Source organism: Oenanthe melanoleuca, unplaced genomic scaffold, assembly GCF_029582105.1.
Source record: "Oenanthe melanoleuca isolate GR-GAL-2019-014 unplaced genomic scaffold, OMel1.0 S021, whole genome shotgun sequence".
In the NCBI taxonomy this organism is placed as follows: domain Eukaryota; kingdom Metazoa; phylum Chordata; class Aves; order Passeriformes; family Muscicapidae; genus Oenanthe; species Oenanthe melanoleuca.
Genome location: NW_026612670.1, coordinates 60,335 through 73,178, shown reverse-complemented (window position 1 = coordinate 73,178; position 12,844 = coordinate 60,335).

Below are 12,844 nucleotides of genomic sequence, written 5' to 3'. Positions count from 1 at the left end.
CATTATTATGGGAAAGAACATTGAGAGAACAAGTGAAATTTAAACAACATCCTGCTCTGAAACATTCTGGTTACGGCAGAGAGCATCTGTGCCACTGTATTTTAAACAGGCATTTGGAAGAGAAGTAGCTTTGACAAGATGATAATTTAGTCCTTTTGACTCCCTCACTTCAAAGTGAATCTATCTGGAAATTCTCAGAGGAACAAAGTTTTGCTGAAAAATGCCAAATTCTTGACCCTGACCTATTTTGTTTGCAACAAGGGGGGTGATACAAACTTCTGTCAGAGGAAAGCAGTGTTTCTGGGATGTCAGATAGATTCATCCCTGCTTCTGAGTCACTGGGAACCCTGCCTGGCAATTTCTGTCATCAGCTGAAGAATAAGGTCATTCTCAGTTTGCCTTGTTTTTAATTGGCCTTCAATTGGCAAGAGCTATCTGAAAAAAAAAAAAAAAAAAAACCAAAAAAACCAAAAAAACTAAACAAACAAAATCCCACCAAATAAATGAATAAATCAACCTCAACTAACCAACTAATCAAAAATAAAACCCTTCACTAGCAGAGCAAAAAACCAATCCCCTCATAAATATAGGGAAAGCAATACTTCCTTTTTGTGAGGTGACCTTGATTTCTTTCTCTCAGTAAAGAAAATGTGACTGCCCTGTCAATACTGGATGTTACTGATCTGAGATCACTTGGGCTTTATCTACACAGGGGATTTGCACACATTTCCCCACTGAGCAGGAGGCAGCAGCAGCAACACTAGAGGTTGCAGTGAATAAGTTCTGGAAGCATGACCTATATTTTATCTTTCCAAATGACTTACCAACTTTTCAGGTGTTAGAATACATTTCTTGGGAAAGAGAATGGAGGAAAATATCACTGATATTTCTACCTCCACTAAATCCAGGCCAATGTTTCACTTGGGAAAAATTGGTGGAAACATGCTGAAAGTAATGAATTAATGTTTATTCACAAGCAACCTGAGGATCTGTATTTTCATACATGAACACAAACCCACAGAGGGAGTAAGACCAGGCAACAACTGGCAGTAGATGGATTTTTTCATTTCCTGAGTTTGGCAGTATGTTACACCTCCCAGGAATAGATTTGCCACTGGCCTAACACTTCCCTACATATAAAATATTTCAGAAGATTCTGCTGAAGTCTTTTCCTTTACTAATTTAAATATTTGCCCATTTCACAAATCTCAGCTCAGTTTCTCCTACTTCATTGCCTCACTACTCTGTGGCACACAGTGGCTTACTGCATATGAAAAATACCAATCCTGCCAACCAGCAGATGCAGAAAAGAGCTATGTTAAATTATTTTTCTTAAAACTGAGTTAATCCAGCTACTAATGACCATCGACTCAAATTTTTACAGCCCTTACAATGGCATCTATCCTCTGGTTTGTTTCCACTGTTTATCTGTAGAGTGTAAGTTTCTCCTCTGATAATTTCTGAGCAATCCTTGCTCTTGGATGCTGCACTTTATGACACACTGCAAAAGTAACAGTGAAATTAGCAGTCATAATCTATGAGATCTGAAAGCCTCCTCACATGAGTTGCTCAAATGAAGGACTTTTCTTTTCTGCTTGTAATGACGTGAATGAGAAAAGGAACAAAATTGGCCAGAGCTACTCAGTGCCTGATTAACAAAACACATGCTGCTCCAGCACACTCGAAGGCTAGTAATTCAATTTAAAGGTATGCATTAGAAGCACTTTACAGCTGATTCTGTGCACTTTTAATTGGCTTAACTACCAGGTTTCCAGACAGGAGGTGGAACTCTTGCTGAGATGTTCACTCAGTACAGAACAACCCGTTTCGACACTGTCAGTTACCCAGAATGAGCTGGAGTTGTATTGTACCCTTTCTTCTCAGGGTTGTGTTCTAACCATAAACATTCCCCTTGCTCTCATAGCTGTCCTACCAAGTACTAATGGAAACAAACTTATACCAGAAGATTTCATAATGTATCACAAAAGCTAAAACAAACTAAAAAAAAGGACAAAACATTGCTCATTTCTGACACTTCCCAAAGCTTTTGTTCCAAAACTTCACTAATATCACCCTTTTAAGGAAAAAAATTATTAACTTTAATGTCTGTCACAATTCAGTCATCAATAACAATATCACAGTTTTGCTTGTTCTCTCATTAACCTGGTGCTCCTCATGCTTCCTCTCATAAACACTGTTGAAGAGTGTTATTATAACCTTGCTGTTCATTTAATTGCTGTTAAAAATCGTGATGATCAGAGCAGTCTAAGTAATTTTTGGCAGCAGATTCCAAGCTTTCTAACAGACTGCTTTCCACCTGGTTTCACTTCAGGATTCCTAATTTCCCTGTGGCTGGCAACCCCCAGTGCTGCAGCTGCATTTCTGTCAGGGTCACAGGCACAGCTGGGGTACAGACATCTTACACAGGGAACTGGGGCAGCTTGGCCAGATCATCAAATCCAGATTTTTCTCACATTTTTTGTCCATCCAGGAAATTCAAAACAGCAGAAGAAGATGGGGGCTCTGCATTTTAAGTGACTTGCAAGATGTGTTTATTTTTTCTTAGAGTAAGAGACATTCAATTGTGGGAAGCTATAGAAGTTCCATCAGCCAAGACTTTTAGCATAAGCTGGAAGCAGAAGTGGAAAAAAGTAGCATCTTTCATTATTTTCTCAGAACTATATGTAGACTATGTGATTGAAGTTTATCCACCTACTGAAATCTGGAAGCAGCAGTAAATCTTGGTTTCAAGTTTTCTGTGCATCAAGCTTAATATACTTGATATACAAGAAAAAAAATTTACATGTAAAAAGGCTTTACCTATTTCTTAATTGAACTTAAACTAATAGCAAAGTTCATTTAGTATTTAAATTTTACATCTGGAAGCAACACATATGGAATGTTACAGATTAATAGAAGTTTGTTCAGCTCCACCACAATCCTGAACTCTGGAAAGTCTGAATATTTGCCCTGAACTTCTGTAGTATCCTTATGGTCTGACCTCTAAACTCTGTGGTATAGAGAGATCTGAATTGTAATTAATAAGTGTCCTGGGTTGGTGTTTTGACTGACTCCTCACCCTGCCCCCTTGGCCATGAAGCTGTCTGCTCCCGGGGAAGGGGCCGCCTGGGCTCGACTCTGTGGAACTGGCCTTAGTTTTTTTCTCTTCTTGCCGTGGCTCGCTTGGCTCTGGCTGCTGCTGCTTGTAGCTCTTGCTGCTGTGGTAGTAGTTCGTTGCCTGGTTTGTTAGTTAGCTGTTTTTTTTCTTGATTTTTTGGCTTTATATTGCTTGAATTATTTGTTTTAGCTCGCTGTTGTTTAAAGCTTGCTAGCTGTTTTTTTCTTTCCTTTCTCTCTCTCTCCCTCTCCCTTCTCCCCCCCCCCCCCCCCACCTCCCGAAAATCAGCACCAGCTCGCTCCAAAGAAACCCTGCAGCCTGCCTCTAAACACCGGCCAAAAAAGCATCTCGTCCTTCTAGTAAAAATCAAATCATCCACGTCTCTTTTTCTCTCTCGGTGGAATTTTTTTTTGGTCATCTGGATCTGTGCTGGGAAGTGTTTCTCTTGTATGTGTTAATAAATAGGTTTTTTCCACTTTTCCCCCTGAGTGAAATATTTTTTTCTTAAGTCCAGTGGGATAAAGAATTGGGGGTTTATTCCCTGGGGAGCTCTTCTGGGGGTTTTTCCCCCTAAGTTTGTCCAAACTAGGACATTTCTTATTTGGTGGCCCGTACGGGGAGGGAGAAAGTGGAAAAAACTTTAATAACATAACTTTAATAAGTGTCATGCTAAATTTCCCTGCAGTTTGTTACACATCAAATCTAAAACAAGTAAAGCCCACATGACATACATGAGACATTCTCAAGTGACAATGAAAGGGAAAAAAGCAAACTTACACTTTAAACATCCAAGCCCTCTGCCCATAGATAACCTCCTCTTCAGAAAGAGAACATTAATAGATACAAACAACAACAGCTTTGTCTAATTCCATCTCAATGCACTCTCAGGAAAATCCTCCCCCAACACTACTACCCTGCACTAAGTACAGACATGTTACTTGGACAACATTATATTCCTGTCCACAGCAGAAAGATAAATTTATCTCTGACAAAACCACCTTGTAAACAACCTTATTTACCCTGTGGCATATTACATGAAGCAAGATAATAACCCAGTGTTTACGCATTACTGCCCTTGCTATAGCACTTTTGAATGGTAGCAAAATAATACTGAGCACCTAGAAACACCTGGGTTTTATAATTCTTGTATTTAATTTTTACAGTTAGATAGTACCATATAAGCAAGAACACTCAACTTGATCAGAGTTGTTACAAGTTTTGCACTTTTCAAACAACTTCTCCCAAATAAATATTGATGATTGGACTAATTTCATGCTATGATATTCAATTTGAAAGAGTATGGTAGTATTTGTGCCTCCAAAAGCACTAGATTAGAAAAAAAATCCAAATACTTGATGCCTGGTGAAGTACTTCTTGAATGAAAATGGATAAAAGTAATGGATTCTATAGCTACAGTTATCAGTTGCAATTATCATGACTGTATATTTCCCAAAAAATTATGAGAGATTTTATGGGGTTTTTCCTCTGTTTTTTCTTTTTTAAGCATTTTACTTTACACTATATTTTGATTTAACAAAAATATGTACAAAGTAAAGCCTATCTAGAACAGAAATTCTAGAGAGGGACAAATTGCTGTGAAGATGCTACCTGCATTTAGATGCCTCTGAAAAGGCTTAGAGAATACATGCTTCTATAGTTACAGTTCCACCTTTCCAACATTTATTAAGACTCTATCTGAAGCAAGAACTTATAAGCAGCATTTTACCTTTCAAAATTAATCAGGAAAGTTCCCCTGCTCTACTATGCTGATGTATCAGCACAAATTCACAGTAGAGGATCCAAGACCAAGATCAGACTTTAGGATCCAAACAAACAGAAGATACATGCACTTGTAGTAGAGAGTTAGCAAACCCTGAGTGGGTCAGCAGCCATGTGGAGCCAGCAAACATGGCCAAATGTCCCTCCTGGAGTCACTTCAGAGCAGTTGCATTGCTCTCTACAAGAAGGATGTAGCCAGGTCAGTCTCTTCTCCCAAGGAACAAGTGAAAGGACAAGAGGAAATGATGTCAAATTGCACCAGAGGATGTTTAGATTGTATATTATGAAAAATTTATTTGTGGAAAGGGTTGCAAAGCATTGAAACAGACTGCTCAGAGAAGGGATTTAGTTGCCAACCCTGGAGGTATTTGAAAGTCACATAGATGTAATGGTTTAGTGGTGGACAGGGGCTGTGCTGGGTTAACTGTTAGTCTTGATCTAAGAGATCTTTTTCAGTCTAAAGGATTCTATCATTTTATGTCCATCCTGCTTTGCTTTAAACCAGTGACACCTCACAATCATTATGTGCAAGGTGTACTATTTTTAGAAAGGTACAAAGGTGAAAAGTCTTTAACCCACCGTACTGCATCTCTCAAACACTTTCTTTCTGCACGTCTTACGTGCTAAAACTGTTCCAAATTCAAGGAAAAGGGAGAAGAGTTTTTAAAAGTTTTTAGATTTTCTCTGTCTTTAGCGTATTAGAAAGGTTATTATTTCTAGATCTAATCCATAGCTTCTCACTCTTTGGTTCAATCAAATTCCAAATGCACATAGAAAAGCAGAGAGAAAGAGATCTCTCATGAAAATGACACTGCTGTTATTTATTTGGTTGCTGCTTTCACACAGCAGTGTGATGCAAACTTCAACTACCTCACCTAACTTCTTGAGAAAAGAAAGGGCATTTTTAGCAGTTTCTATCAAAACTCCTTTCGCCACTAACAAAACAGTTCCAGAAATCCCCTATGAGAAGAAAGCTCTGCTTGGAATACCATCTTCCCTATTTTATGCTACTGCCATATAAATACCAAATGCCATCTTATTGTATGTGCACCTATGTAGATAGGAATATCTGAATACAGGGGAAGATGGCTATCATTTGGTTATTATTAGAATTTTTGACACTTTCTCATATAGTGTTTCTATATTATGTGATTAAAAACAAAACATGTTAAATGAAACAGTTACAACTATATATATACACATGTATATATAGCTACATGACAGAAAATTGCCCTAAACAATTATAAATGTCTCAGCACTAAAACAAAGTATTGCAAGATGAAATTTCACAATAGACTTCTGTCTGTGCCACTGAAAATCACAATTAATCAAATCTGTATGATGCAATAAGAAGTATTCTCATTAAACATGCTAGTGACATCAGTGTAGAGGTGATTTAAGCATGTTTGAATCATTGTTAGAGTTCAAAAATATTGGAAAGCTGGAATTTAAAAACAAAGGATACTAATCAATAAAGACAACTTCCTACAAAAGTAAGCAAGCTCTGCAAACACAGGAAAGGTGATTTATTAACTGTTTTGCAGAAGGAATGGAGAGGTTGTCAGTGATTATGAGTTACAAGTTAGGCTAAGGCAAGAATGTTGTGCTTTTAAGAAAAAAGATAAATACTATCTTGACATGCATAAATAAAATTATTGTTGGCAAGTCATATTCAGTAATCATCTTGTTTATTGTGCAGCTAGTAAGATCTCAACTATATGTTCCAGTTGGACAAAGTCCAGAATAGATTGATAAGAAAGTGAGAGGTCTGTGAGAGGTCTGCAAAATATGACCTATGTGGAAAAAGGGAAGGAATAGTAGTTATCTAATATAGACAAGAGAAGGCTGAAAAGTGGGGTAATTAAAAAGCATAGCAGAAAGGAAAGAAAATTTGGTTTTCTTATCCTAATTGCAGAGAGGTTAAGTAATGAATTTAAATTACAGTGAAAGAAAGGGTAAGAAAAAAAAAGAGAAAGGAAACCCCTTTGTAGCAGTAAGGGTGGTCACAGATTTTACAGATTGTTTAAAACTTTATGGAATCTTCAACTGGAAAAGTTTTGGTCTTAAAAAAATGAGATAAAATTTATTTAAGAATTATTTTAAATTGTCTTGGTGGACTTTGGCAAAAAAAGGATGAATTAGATAACCTTTTTAAGGTTCTTTCAGTTCTTTGCTTCCCCTTACATTGTTGTTGTGATCCTTTTGAAACTTAAGGTGAGTCAGAATTGGCAATTTCATGCGCTACAGTTGGGACTGCAGCTAAAAATTCTAGTAGATAAGCAGATGATTTTTCAGCACTTGTTACGCAGACACATAGAAAAAATGATGCCTGTTGCACTTTTGGCTGCCTTCAAGGCCATCTCTTTACATCCACATTCCCTCTTCATGTCTTCCCAGAAAACGTGATGCTGGGTTATGGTGCTATCTACCACCATGATCTGTGTACTCTTTATAATTTCCAAGTAATTTCATCTGTTGCACATCACTTGAAGTAGTACTTCAAGTTTGCCCTTGAAGCGTTCTCTTCTTCTCAAATGCATGCTTTGTTCTTCAGTTTATCATATCACAGCTTCCTTAACATTTCAGGTATCTTCCATTCAGCATGCATAACTGGCCCAAACAAATGAATAACTACAAATTTTTGCATCCTAGCAGAACAGAAAGGCATCATCTTCCTGTCAATCTTTACTAAATGTACGAACAGCACTGGTAAGTTTTCTGTCCTGAGGAAATTCTCAACTTAAAAAAAAAAGTTTAAATACCAACACTTATTCACAGAAATTAAAATTCTTTTTTTCTTCAAACTTTGGAAGAATGTTCTGCATATTTAATAATGAAGTCAATCCATAAAAGTATACATTTCTTCCTGCACAATAAATTAATAAAAATATAGTATGTCATAGTATAAATACAGTTACAAAGACATTTTCTCAGGCAAGTTTCCCATTCAAATAATTTACATCAGATCTTTTTGACATGACATAATATGATTTCTCACACTGGAGTAATTTTGATATATAAACATCTAGATTACCAGATGTATTTATTATGTTTGGGACATACAGGGACATTCAGAAAGAAGGACGATGCAATTTTCTTACAAACTCATTCCAACAAAGAATGAGGTCTCTGTCCTGGTTATAACATACAGCACAATAAATGCCTACATTACTGGCAGCTGGAACAATTTGTAGGAAATGTGTTACTAGGTGGACCATGCTTAAAAATGGATTTTAACTTTAAGGAGCTAAAGCTGCATTTCCATATTTTCTTCTTAATAAGAGAGCAACAGTTCATGATATATTTACAACTATTTCCAGTTAATCAGGTTTATTTGCAGATTCTAGTTCTCCTCTTGGGATTTGCACATAACTGGGGTTAAAAGCTGAAGAACTTGTGATGCATGGATGACAATGGGACATTGATACTGAAGAAAGGATGATTCCAGTAGCAGATATTTAAGACACTAAGGAGAGGCTTGGACAAACATAGATTAGACAGCATAGATTTTCCTGTAAGAGTGTGTGAAATAAACTCGTTTCACATTCATTCTTGTACCCAGTCACTTAGCCAGTGTGGAAAACCTGGTGCAACTGCATTTTTTAGAATGACAGTAGGAGGTCTACAGCATGTCATGACTAATTCTGACAATCACAGCCTACCTGCGGTTGTCACAGAAGTTAATGATGGATTGTTAGAAACCGCTTCAGCCTCAGGCAAGGCCCTGGGAAGTTAACTACTAGGACAATCTCTAATAAGCTGCAAAAAACAGTTTGTGGGCTATTTTGGGGATTAAATTTGCTTTTTCTAATAAAGAGAAATCTTACTAAGATATTATCCAGTTTTAAAACCAGGTTCAAGAAGTAGTCAGAGATCAGTGCATCTCCATCCATCACCTAATTATTACAGATATCTAGAACACATAGGAAACATGTTATAATTCATATCTATAATTATTTTGAATTTATTTAAATTGCTAGAAATAGCAGGTAACTTTGTCAAAAGATTTTAGTGAAGGTCATGTACAAATACCACCTCACCTTTCTATACTATTGTTATAAATTACCACCACAATTGGGTAGGTCAATCAACAGAGTACCCTGGTTTAAGTCATGATGGTTTTGTCTGACTTTAAGTGTCGGCAGTCACTCATTATAGCCAAAATTCAGATCACATTTTTTAGCTTCCCAAGCTATTAAGTTCTTTACTGTATTCAATATCTACATTGTACAAATGCCTTTGGTCCACAATGAAGACAAGCAGCCAGTTGTGCAGATGCTGAATAGCCTGTGAATGCACAATAAGGGCATATCGTTCACGGCTTGTAGAATAAGGCAGAAAAGCCCTAAACCTTATGATAGTAACTTCAAAGTCAGTCATTTACATTGTGTACTTCAGTTGATACAGAGGTCAAAATGTGCAAAAAGCAGTGCTTCTCAGAGCTGCCAGCATTGGGCTGCCATGTAGGTTCACTTTCTTACTTTGAAAAGAGGCTCAGCACTATGAGTTTATTTGCTTACAACTCCCTCCTGTAGTTTTTCATCTCCAACTAATTCTATAACCAAACCTGCAGAATATGACTCCTTAAGGAAAAAGCCCTGAAAACTATTAGTAACTCAAGATGGCAAGAAACTAATCAGCAGAACTCCAGGAGCACCTTGGAGACACTCGTCTGCTATTGGCTAATGAGGAAGGATGCCTTGCTTCTGATAATGAATAGAAGAAAAATAAAACCCAAAAAGTCTAGAAAAAGAGGCCTGCCCATGGCTTGCCTTTGGTTTGAGTTTTTTGTGGGTTTGGTTTTATTGAAAGACCCTTATTACTCTTATAAAAGCCTAAGTGCAGCTTAATCCTAACATGAAAATACTTTGAAGGATCCAAGTTTATCTGACATCAAACCAGATTTGCATATAGTGTGCAAGTCAGATCCTCTTTTCTGCATGGAAACAGGAAGAATATCTCACTAGATATTATCACTAAACAGCCATTCTGCAGATCTGGGCTAATTTCAAAGTTTAGTCACAGGCACGGGGTATGAAACAAGAATGATTCATTCTGATCGAAAGCCCAATCTAATAACTGTTCATAAAAAATCTCTAGTGTAAACTGAACTGCAGTTAATAACTATTTAGTGAGCCAGTTAAAATATAATCTAATCTTGCAAGAAAGTACTTTTGAAGAGCTCCAAAGCAGTATGCTATAATTTATTTTCAATTCTTTGTGATATTCCATTACTGGACAAGTATTCTAAGAAATCAAGGGAGTTATTTTGGACTCATGTTGATAGAACCGAGAGAAGACTAATTCTTTGTTAATATTCTGTTCAAATATTAAGAGGTTCAATCTTATTAAATCAGATTATCCATATTTTTGAAGACCGAGAAACATATAAAAAATTAATTAAACCAGAAGTTCATCACTGAGCTAAAAATTCAAGACATCCTAGTTGCATACTCCACAACAATGGAAAGACTAATTCCTTTCTTTTTATTTCTCTATTTTCTCATATGTTTCCTTTTTGTTCACATTCCACACTAAGTTTACATTGTCATTAACTTCAAAGCTGAGTGGAAACAAAGAGGAACAAATCTGAATTACTTGTCTTTGACACTCTCTTTATGATTGGGAGATTTGTCAAAAGCAAATAAAGGGGAGGGAATGCTTCCTTTTTTCAAAACATAATCAAAGAATAATTGAAGCTAAAAAATACCTGTAAGATTGAATAAAACTATAAATCTAACACTGCCAAGTCCACCATTAAACCATGTCCTTAAGTGACACACCTATATGCTTTTTGTTATAATTTACAGAAAGATTTAGTGAGTCAGACCTACATTTGGCTGAGAGACTACCATAAGCAATGTTTGAGCAGATTTTGCCATAAGCATCACTATTCACTTAATGAAAGTACCAACTAAAGTAATAAAAATATCTTTGAAATGTACCCACACAGTAAAACAGAAGTAGGAAATGACCAGCACAAGATTCCTGTCATCACCCTGCATTGCAAACTTAACTTTGGTTTTTCAAGGCATCTCCAGTTACAACACTGAAGCCTGACAATAAAAAATGTACTATTAAAAGATTAATCCATTTCCTGTCACATATGCCTTTTATTCAGGCATCAGGTCAGGCTTTGGAACGGTCTGCCTAGGAACATAGTAGAGTCACCATCCCTAGAAGAGTTCAAGAAACTATTCAATGTTTAGGTTGTCATGGTGGTGGTCAAAAGTTGGACTCAATAGTCTTGGTGGTCTTACCCAACCTTAATGATTATATGACTGTGGCAAAATTTCTGCCTGAGGGGGAAACCTGGTACATCACATGAATGCTCATGCACCAAGACCTAGGCCATTGAAGAACATCAGATTAACCAAAAGGTTAATCCAACTGCTAAGTGGCTCAGATGTACCATAAGTGTAAACTATTTTTAGCTCAGTTCGGCCCATGACACCTTGGGCCAAAAAGGGATGTAACTGACAGGTGGGTTCATGACCAAAGCATGGACACTCTCACAAAGGTTATCCATTAATGTGAAACAGGAGCTGCAATCAAGCAGGACAAGCTTGTGTGGAGGATGGTGTCTGCAGTATAAATGTGGCAGGGCCTCGCAGACTGGCTATAACACACTCTCACCAACCCACCAGGGCCAGGGCCATGTGCTTACAGTGGTGGAAGCAGCCAGTGGATGGGAATGATGCTGATAACACATTGATGGTTTAGTTGTTGACAAGCAGTGCTTACCTTAAGTCAAAGACTTTTCGGTTTCCCATACCCTGCCAGAGAGCAGGTGCAAAGAAGCCTGGAGGGAGTGTGGCCAGGACAGCTGATCTGTACCAGCCAAAGGGACATTCCATAACAGAAAATGTCTGCTCAGTATAAAAAACTGAGGGAGCTTAGTTGGAAGGTGCCAGTCTGCCATGGTGAGGGCTGAGTATCCATCAGTGGGTAGCAAGCAATTGTACTATGCATCACTTTTTTCTTGGATTTTCATAATCTCTCTCCTTTTCATTAAAATTATTATTATATTTTACTTCCCCCTCCCCAATTACGAAACTATTTTTATCTCAATCCACATGTTTTACATTTTTCTGATTCTGTTCCACATCCCAAGGAAGGGTGGGGAGAGAGGTGTGCAGAGCAAGCAAGCAAGCAAGCATCTGTGTAGTACCTAGTTAAACCACAATGTTAAGATAAAGTGTGCATTTTTGTGTCTGACCTATTTTGAACCCATATAGGGAACACAAGAGAAATGAAATGCTATAGTCCAGGAACTTGCTGTAAAGCTATTTCTTCCTTAGCAATTCTGTTCTTCAGCATTCTCTCTCCCTTGCAATTCCCTGTGGTTTAATCCTTTTTTTATTTCCTCCCTTTTCCAAAAATATCCTCCCATGTTACCAATAGTCGCCAAAGGCCAATTGTGCTGAAAATAGAGGCTATTAATGTCACAGGAAAAAACAAAAGGAGTTGTTTTATCTAACACTGCTAAATTAGCCATGTTTTTCTAAACTGTTTGACGGATTTCATTCTTGGTACATGACACTGAAATTCAATCACTGAATCTCCAATATGGTAAAAATAGCAAAGTTCAGGCCCCTTGGGGTCATCTGTCATTCATGTTATGGAGAAGTCTAGATTAATTCAAAGGAATAAAACAAATAAGGTTCCAAGGAATTTACCACATAATCAAGGTAAAACTGGAGAGTAATAACTTTTAATTGGAGAACTAGAAACAACTTTTCAGTGGCATTTTAAAAGTGCTTTAGCATTTTACAAGATTCTACATTACATTTTATGATGCTTTTCCGTAACAGTCAATCACAATAGCAAACATATCCTTTTACACAACAAAAGAGGCTTCTCTGCCCCTCAGATCTTGCTTACTAAAGACTGAGACTGCTGCAGTTTACTTTTCAAATTCAGAAATTAATCTCAAACCATTTATCT